The sequence below is a fragment of the Oncorhynchus masou genome, chromosome 15, assembly GCF_036934945.1.
Source record: "Oncorhynchus masou masou isolate Uvic2021 chromosome 15, UVic_Omas_1.1, whole genome shotgun sequence".
Lineage (NCBI taxonomy): Eukaryota > Metazoa > Chordata > Actinopteri > Salmoniformes > Salmonidae > Oncorhynchus > Oncorhynchus masou.
The window spans coordinates 5,473,264-5,483,682 of NC_088226.1; positions in this window are offsets into that span (position 1 = coordinate 5,473,264).

Sequence of the window (10,419 nt, forward strand, 5' to 3'; positions counted from 1 at the left end):
AACATATCACAGCCCCTGGGCCTCTCCCAACAGCTAAAGAGGAACATATCACAGCCACTGGGCTCTCCCAACAGCTAAAGAGGAACATATCACAGCCCCTGGGCCTCTCCCAACAGCTAAAGAGGAACATATCACAGCCCCTGGGGCTCTCCCAACAGCTAAAGAGGAACATATCACAGCCCCTGGCCTCTCCCAACAGCTAAAGAGGAACATATCACAGCCCCTGGGCCTCTCCCAACAACTAAAGAGGAACATATCACAGCCCCTGGGGCTCTCCCAACAGCTAAAGAGGAACATATCACAGCTCCTGGGCCTCTCCCAACAGCTAAAGAGGAACATATCACAGCTCCTGGGCCTCTCCCAACAGCTAAAGAGGAAAATATCACAGCCCCCGGGCCTCTCCCAACAGCTAAAGAGGAACATATCACAGCTCCTGGGCCTCTCCCAACAGCTAAAGAGGAACATATCACAGCTCCTGGGCCTCTCCCAACAGCTAAAGAGGAACATATCACAGCCCCTGGGCCCCTCCCAACAGCTAAAGAGGAACATATCACAGCCACTGGGGCTCTCCCAACAGCTAAAGAGGAACATATCACAGCCCCTGGGCCTCTCCCAACAGCTAAAGAGGAACATATCACAGCCCCTGGGGCTCTCCCAACTGCTAAAGAGGAACATATCACAGCCACTGGGGCTCTCCCAACAGCTAAAGAGGAACATATCACAGCCCCCGGGCCTCTCCCAACAGCTAAAGAGGAACATATCACAGCTCCTGGGACTCTCCCAACAGCTAAAGAGGAACATATCACAGCCCCTGGGGCTCTCCCAACAGCTAAAGAGGAACATATCACAGCCACTGGGGCTCTCCCAACAGCTAAAGAGGAACATATCACAGCCCCTGGGCCTCTCCCAACAGCTAAAGAGGAACATATCACAGCTCCTGGGCCTCTCCCAACAGCTAAAGAGGAACATATCACAGCCCCTGGGCCTCTCCCAACAGCTAAAGAGGAACATATCACAGCCACTGGGGCTCTCCCAACAGCTAAAGAGGAACATATCACAGCCCCTGCCCCCCAACAGCTAAAGAGGAACATATCACAGCTCCTGGGCCTCTCCCAACATCTAAAGAGGAACATATCACAGCCCCTGGGACTCTCACAACAGCTAAAGAGGCACATATCACAGCCACTGGGGCTCTCCCAACAGCTAAAGAGGAACATATCACAGCTCCTGGGCCTCTCCCAACAGCTAAAGAGGAACATATCACAGCCCCTGGGCCTCTCCCAACAGCTAAAGAGGAACATATCACAGCCCCTGGGCCCCTCCCAACAGCTAAAGAGGAACATATCACAGCCACTGGGGCTCTCCCAACAGCTAAAGAGGAACATATCACAGCCCCTGGGCCTCTCCCAACAGCTAAAGAGGAACATATCACAGCCCCTGGGGCTCTCCCAACTGCTAAAGAGGAACATATCACAGCCACTGGGGCTCTCCCAACAGCTAAAGAGGAACATATCACAGCCCCTGGGCCTCTCCCAACAGCTAAAGAGGAACATATCACAGCCCCTGGGCCTCTCCCAACAGCTAAAGAGGAACATATCACAGCCCCTGGGGCTCTCCCAACAGCTAAAGAGGAACATATCACAGCCACTGGGGCTCTCCCAACAGCTAAAGAGGAACATATCACAGCCCCTGGGCCTCTCCCAACAGCTAAAGAGGAACATATCACAGCTCCTGGGCTCCTGGGCCTCTCCCAACAGCTAAAGAGGAACATATCACAGCCCTGGGCCTCTCCCAACAGCTAAAGAGGAACATATCACAGCCCCTGGGCCTCTCCCAACAGCTAAAGAGGAACATATCACAGCCCCTGGGCCTCTCCCAACAGCTAAAGAGGAACATATCACAGCCCCTGGGCCTCTCCCAACAGCTAAAGAGGAACATATCACAGCCCTGGGCCTCTCCCAACAGCTAAAGAGGAACATATCACAGCCCCTGGGGCTCTCCCAACAGCTAAAGAGGAACATATCACAGCCCCTGGGGCTCTCCCAACAGCTAAAGAGGAACATATCACAGCCCCTGGGCCTCTCCCAACAGCTAAAGAGGAACATATCACAGCCCCTGGGCCTCTCCCAACAGCTAAAGAGGAACATATCACAGCTCCCAACAGCTAAAGAGGAACCACAGCTCCTCCTCCAACAGCTAAAGAGGAACATATCACAGCTCCTGGGCCTCTCCCAACAGCTAAAGAGGAAAATATCACAGCCCCTGGGCCTCTCCCAACAGCTAAAGAGGAACATATCACAGCTCCTGGGCCTCTCCCAACAGCTAAAGAGGAACATATCACAGCTCCTGGGCCTCTCCCAACAGCTAAAGAGGAACATATCACAGCCCCTGGGCCTGCTAAAGAGGAACATATCACAGCAACTGGGGCTCTCCCAACAGCTAAAGAGGAACATATCACAGCCCCTGGGCCTCTCCCAACAGCTAAAGAGGAACATATCACAGCCCCTGGGCCTCTCCCATCAGCTAAAGAGGAACATATCACAGCCACTGGGGCTCTCCCAACAGCTAAAGAGGAACATATCACAGCCCCTGGGCCTCTCCCAACAGCTAAAGAGGAACATATCACAGCTCCTGGGCCTCTCCCAACAACTAAAGAGGAACATATCACAGCCCCTGGGCCTCTCCCAACAGCTAAAGAGGAACATATCACAGCCACTGGGGCTCTCCCAACAGCTAAAGAGGAACATATCACAGCCCCTGGGCCTCTCCCAACAGCTAAAGAGGAACATATCACAGCCCCTGGGCCTCTCCCAACAGCTAAAGAGGAACATATCACAGCCCCTGGGCCTCTCCCAACAGCTAAAGAGGAACATATCACAGCCCCTGGGCCTCTCCCAACAGCTAAAGAGGAACATATCACAGCCACTGGGGCTCTCCCAACAGCTAAAGAGGAACATATCACAGCCCCTGGGCCTCTCCCAACAGCTAAAGAGGAACATATCACAGCCCCTGGGGCTCTCCCAACAGCTATAGAGGAACATATCACAGCCACTGGCCTCTCCAAACAGCTAAAGAGGAACATATCACAGCCACTGGGGCTCTCCCAACAGCTAAAGAGGAACATATCACAGCCCCTGGGCCTCTCCCAACAGCTAAAGAGGAACATATCACAGCCCCTGGGCCTCTCCCAACAGCTAAAGAGGAACATATCACAGCTCCTGGGCCTCTCCCAACAGCTAAAGAGGAACATATCACAGCCCCTGGGCCTCTCCCAACAGCTAAAGAGGAACATATCACAGCCACAGGGGCTCTCCCAACAGCTAAAGAGGAACATATCACAGCCCCTGGGCCTCTCCCAACAGCTAAAGAGGAACATATCACAGCCCCTCTCCCAACAGGGGCTCTCCCAACAGCTAAAGAGGAACATATCACAGCCCCTGGCCTCTCCCAACAGCTAAAGAGGAACATATCACAGCCCCTGGGCCTCTCCCAACAACTAAAGAGGAACATATCACAGCCCCTGGGGCTCTCCCAACAGCTAAAGAGGAACATATCACAGCTCCTGTGCCTCTCCCAACAGCTAAAGAGGAACATATCACAGCTCCTGGGCCTCTCCCAACAGCTAAAGAGGAAAATATCACAGCCCCCAGGCCTCTCCCAACAGCTAAAGAGGAACATTTCACAGCTCCTGGGCCTCTCCCAACAGCTAAAGAGGAACATATCACAGCTCCTGGGCCTCTCCCAACAGCTAAAGAGGAACATATCACAGCCCCTGGGCCCCTCCCAACAGCTAAAGAGGAACATATCACAGCCACTGGGGCTCTCCCAACAGCTAAAGAGGAACATATCACAGCCCCTGGGCCTCTCCCAACAGCTAAAGAGGAACATATCACAGCCCCTGGGGCTCTCCCAACTGCTAAAGAGGAACATATCACAGCCACTGGGGCTCTCCCAACAGCTAAAGAGGAACATATCACAGCCCCCGGGCCTCTCCCAACAGCTAAAGAGGAACATATCACAGCCCCTGGGCCTCTCCCAACAGCTAAAGAGGAACATATCACAGCCCCTGGGGCTCTCCCAACTGCTAAAGAGGAACATATCACAGCCACTGGGGCTCTCCCAACAGCTAAAGAGGAACATATCACAGCCCCTGGGCCTCTCCCAACAGCTAAAGAGGAACATATCACAGCCCCTGGGCCTCTCCCAACAGCTAAAGAGGAACATATCACAGCTCCTGGGCCTCTCCCAACAGCTAAAGAGGAACATATCACAGCCCCTGGGCCTCTCCCAACAGCTAAAGAGGACCATATCACAGCCACTGGGGCTCTCCCAACAGCTAAAGAGGAACATATCACAGCCCCTGGGCCTCTCCCAACAGCTAAAGAGGAACATATCACAGCCCCTGGGCCTCTCCCAACAGCTAAAGAGGAACATATCACAGCTCCTGGGCCTCTCCCAACAGCTAAAGAGGAACATATCACAGCCCCTGGGCCTCTCCCAACAGCTAAAGAGGAACATATCACAGCCACTGGGGCTCTCCCAACAGCTAAAGAGGAACATATCACAGCCCCTGGGCCTCTCCCAACAGCTAAAGAGGAACATATCACAGCCCCTGGGCCTCTCCCAACTGCTAAAGAGGAACATATCACAGCCACTGGGGCTCTCCCAACAGCTAAAGAGGAACATATCACAGCCCCTGGGCCTCTCCCAACAGCTAAAGAGGAACATATCACAGCCCCTGGGCCTCTCCCAACAGCTAAAGAGGAACATATCACAGCTCCTGGGCCTCTCCCAACAGCTAAAGAGGAACATATCACAGCCCCTGGGCCCCCCAACAGCTAAAGAGGAACATATCACAGCCACTGGGGCTCTCCCAACAGCTAAAGAGGAACATATCACAGCCCCTGGGCCTCTCCCAACAGCTAAAGAGGAACATATCACAGCCCCTGGGGCTCTCCCAACTGCTAAAGAGGAACATATCACAGCCACTGGGGCTCTCCCAACAGCTAAAGAGGAACATATCACAGCCCCTGGGCCTCTCCCAACAGCTAAAGAGGAACATATCACAGCCCCTGGGCCTCTCCCAACAGCTAAAGAGGAACATATCACAGCCCCTGGGGCTCTCCCAACTGCTAAAGAGGAACATATCACAGTCACTGGGGCTCTCCCAACAGCTAAAGAGGAACATATCACAGCCCCTGGGCCTCTCCCAACAGCTAAAGAGGAACATATCACAGCCCCTGGGCCTCTCCCAACAGCTAAAGAGGAACATATCACAGCTCCTGGGCCTCTCCCAACAGCTAAAGAGGAACATATCACAGCTCCTGGGCCTCTCCCAACAGCTAAAGAGGAAAATATCACAGCCCCCGGGCCTCTCCCAACAGCTAAAGAGGAACATATCACAGCTCCTGGGCCTCTCCCAACAGCTAAAGAGGAACATATCACAGCTCCTGGGCCTCTCCCAACAGCTAAAGAGGAACATATCACAGCCCCTGGGCCCCTCCCAACATCTAAAGAGGAACATATCACAGCCACTGGGGCTCTCCCAACAGCTAAAGAGGAACATATCACAGCCCCTGGGCCTCTCCCAACAGCTAAAGAGGAACATATCACAGCCCCTGGGGCTCTCCCAACTGCTAAAGAGGAACATATCACAGCCACTGGGGCTCTCCCAACAGCTAAAGAGGAACATATCACAGCCCCGGGCCTCTCCCAACAGCTAAAGAGGAACATATCACAGCCCCTGGACCTCTCCCAACAGCTAAAGAGGAACATATCACAGCCCCTGGGGCTCTCCCAACTGCTAAAGAGGAACATATCACAGCCACTGGGGCTCTCCCAACAGCTAAAGAGGAACATATCACAGCCCCTGGGCCTCTCCCAACAGCTAAAGAGGAACATATCACAGCCCCTGGGCCTCTCCCAACAGCTAAAGAGGAACATATCACAGCTCCTGGGCCTCTCCCAACAGCTAAAGAGGAACATATCACAGCCCCTGGGCCTCTCCCAACAGCTAAAGAGGAACATATCACAGCCACTGGGGCTCTCCCAACAGCTAAAGAGGAACATATCACAGCCCCTGGGCCTCTCCCAACAGCTAAAGAGGAACATATCACAGCCCCTGGGCCTCTCCCAACAGCTAAAGAGGAACATATCACAGCTCCTGGGCCTCTCCCAACAGCTAAAGAGGAACATATCACAGCCCCTGGGCCCCTCCCAACAGCTAAAGAGGAACATATCACAGCCACTGGGGCTCTCCCAACAGCTAAAGAGGAACATATCACAGCCCCTGGGCCTCTCCCAACAGCTAAAGAGGAACATATCACAGCCCCTGGGGCTCTCCCAACTGCTAAAGAGGAACATATCACAGCCACTGGGGCTCTCCCAACAGCTAAAGAGGAACATATCACAGCCCCCGGGCCTCTCCCAACAGCTAAAGAGGAACATATCACAGCCCCTGGGCCTCTCCCAACAGCTAAAGAGGAACATATCACAGCCCCTGGGGCTCTCCCAACTGCTAAAGAGGAACATATCACAGCCACTGGGGCTCTCCCAACAGCTAAAGAGGAACATATCACAGCCCCTGGGCCTCTCCCTACAGCTAAAGAGGCCCCTGGGCCTCTCCCAACATAAAGAGGAACATATCACAGCTCCTGGGCCTCTCCCAACAGCTAAAGAGGAAAATATCACAGCCCCTGGGCCTCTCCCAACAGCTAAAGAGGAACATATCACAGCTCCTGGGCCTCTCCCAACAGCTAAAGAGGAACATATCACAGCTCCTGGGCCTCTCCCAACAGCTAAAGAGGAACATATCACAGCCCCTGGGCCCCTCCCAACATCTAAAGAGGAACATATCACAGCCACTGGGGCTCTCCCAACAGCTAAAGAGGAACATATCACAGCCCCTGGGCCTCTCCCAACAGCTAAAGAGGAACATATCACAGCCCCTGGGGCTCTCCCAACTGCTAAAGAGGAACATATCACAGCCACTGGGGCTCTCCCAACAGCTAAAGAGGAACATATCACAGCCCCCGGGCCTCTCCCAACAGCTAAAGAGGAACATATCACAGCCCCTGGACCTCTCCCAACAGCTAAAGAGGAACATATCACAGCCCCTGGGGCTCTCCCAACTGCTAAAGAGGAACATATCACAGCCACTGGGGCTCTCCCAACAGCTAAAGAGGAACATATCACAGCCCCTGGGCCTCTCCCAACAGCTAAAGAGGAACATATCACAGCCCCTGGGCCTCTCCCAACAGCTAAAGAGGAACATATCACAGCTCCTGGGCCTCTCCCAACAGCTAAAGAGGAACATATCACAGCCCCTGGGCCTCTCCCAACAGCTAAAGAGGAACATATCACAGCCACTGGGGCTCTCCCAACAGCTAAAGAGGAACATATCACAGCCCCTGGGCCTCTCCCAACAGCTAAAGAGGAACATATCACAGCCCCTGGGGCTCTCCCAACAGCTATAGAGGAACATATCACAGCCCCTGGCCTCTCCCAACAGCTAAAGAGGAACATATCACAGCCCCTGGGCCTCTCCCAACAACTAAAGAGGAACATATCACAGCCCCTGGGGCTCTCCCAACAGCTAAAGAGGAACATATCACAGCTCCTGGGCCTCTCCCAACAGCTAAAGAGGAACATATCACAGCCCCTGGGCCCCTCCCAACAGCTAAAGAGGAACATATCACAGCAACTGGGGCTCTCCCAACAGCTAAAGAGGAACATATCACAGCCCCTGGGCCTCTCCCAACAGCTAAAGAGGAACATATCACAGCCCCTGGGGCTCTCCCAACTGCTAAAGAGGAACATATCACAGCCACTGGGGCTCTCCCAACAGCTAAAGAGGAACATATCACAGCCCCCGGGCCTCTCCCAACAGCTAAAGAGGAACATATCACAGCTCCTGGGCCTCTCCCAACAGCTAAAGAGGAACATATCACAGCCCCTGGGCCTCTCCCAACAGCTAAAGAGGAACATATCACAGCCACTGGGGCTCTCCCAACAGCTAAAGAGGAACATATCACAGCCCCTGGGCCTCTCCCAACAGCTAAAGAGGAACATATCACAGCCCCTGGGCCTCTCCCAACAGCTAAAGAGGAACATATCACAGCTCCTGGGCCTCTCCCAACAGCTAAAGAGGAACATATCACAGCCCCTGGGCCTCTCCCAACAGCTAAAGAGGAACATATCACAGCCACTGGGGCTCTCCCAACTGCTAAAGAGGAACATATCACAGCCCCTGGGCCTCTCCCAACAGCTAAAGAGGAACATATCACAGCCCCTGGGCCTCTCCCAACAGCTATAGAGGAACATATCACAGCCACTGGCCTCTCCAAACAGCTAAAGAGGAACATATCACAGCCACTGGGGCTCTCCCAACAGCTAAAGAGGAACATATCACAGCCCCTGGGCCTCTCCCAACAGCTAAAGAGGAACATATCACAGCCCCTGGGCCTCTCCCAACAGCTAAAGAGGAACATATCACAGCTCCTGGGCCTCTCCCAACAGCTAAAGAGGAACATATCACAGCCCCTGGGCCTCTCCCAACAGCTAAAGAGGAACATATCACAGCTCCTGGGCCTCTCCCAACAGCTAAAGAGGAACATATCACAGCTCCTGGGCCTCTCCCAACAGCTAAAGAGGAAAATATCACAGCCCCCGGGCCTCTCCCAACAGCTAAAGAGGAACATATCACAGCTCCTGGGCCTCTCCCAACAGCTAAAGAGGAACATATCACAGCTCCTGGGCCTCTCCCAACAGCTAAAGAGGAACATATCACAGCCCCTGGGCCCCTCCCAACAGCTAAAGAGGAACATATCACAGCCACTGGGGCTCTCCCAACAGCTAAAGAGGAACATATCACAGCCCCTGGGCCTCTCCCAACAGCTAAAGAGGAACATATCACAGCCCCTGGGGCTCTCCCAACTGCTAAAGAGGAACATATCACAGCCACTGGGGCTCTCCCAACAGCTAAAGAGGAACATATCACAGCCCCCGGGCCTCTCCCAACAGCTAAAGAGGAACATATCACAGCCCCTGGGCCTCTCCCAACAGCTAAAGAGGAACATATCACAGCCCCTGGGGCTCTCCCAACTGCTAAAGAGGAACATATCACAGCCACTGGGGCTCTCCCAACAGCTAAAGAGGAACATATCACAGCCCTGGGCCTCTCCCAACAGCTAAAGAGGAACATATCACAGCCCCTGGGCCTCTCCCAACAGCTAAAGAGGAACATATCACAGCTCCTGGGCCTCTCCCAACAGCTAAAGAGGAACATATCACAGCCCCTGGGCCTCTCCCAACAGCTAAAGAGGAACATATCACAGCCACTGGGGCTCTCCCAACAGCTAAAGAGGAACATATCACAGCCCCTGGGCCTCTCCCAACAGCTAAAGAGGAACATATCACAGCCCCTGGGGCTCTCCCAACAGCTATAGAGGAACATATCACAGCCCCTGGCCTCTCCCAACAGCTAAAGAGGAACATATCACAGCCCCTGGGCCTCTCCCAACAACTAAAGAGGAACATATCACAGCCCCTGGGGCTCTCCCAACAGCTAAAGAGGGACATATCACAGCTCCTGGGCCTCTCCCAACAGCTAAAGAGGAACATATCACAGCCCCTGGGCCTCTCCCAACAGCTGAAGAGGAACATATCACAGCCCCTGGGGCTCTCCCAACAGCTAAAGAGGCACATATCACAGCTCCTGGGCCTCTCCCAACAGCTAAAGAGGAACATATCACAGTCGCGACACATTGCTCAGCGCTGCCATGACAGGCTCATAAAATGCCACTGTTGTTCCCCTGCTTGGAAACAAGATTAATTTTTGGTGAGATACATTTAGAGAGAAAAAAATATAGATTGTTACAGCAATATTTTTTCTGAGATAGTTTAGTGTGTTGTTTGGCAGTCCCTTGTCTCGAACAGAAGTGGGAGAGTGTTTTCAAACGGTTGTTGTTTTGCAATAGGATGTAAAATCCCATGTCGTTCTTCAAAAACTTTTTTAACCCATTGCACATGCCTTGCTTCTGTGGATATTATGATGAGGAGATGACAGTATGAAAATGATACCTGATGACGGGTGTTCATTCCTGTGTACGTAAGCATGCATGTATTCATGTGCATGTGTGCTTGCTGGTGGTGGCGTAGTCAAATCATTTGCAGGCTACTCAAGGTTTTTATATCACTGCACAACACCAACCAGACTGCAAGACAAACATCTTCTGTACAGATTCACTTCATTGCTGCTTTACTGAGAAGAGAGGAAGCACAGTGCAAAACATGATTTAAAGTATCCCTGACATTTTTTCACAGCAATTTCAATCTTCTATCCAGCACTTTATTTCTCTCCAAAATATCATTTTGGCTCTCCTTTTATGATTGCCTCTTCCTTCCTTCAAAATTGCTAGT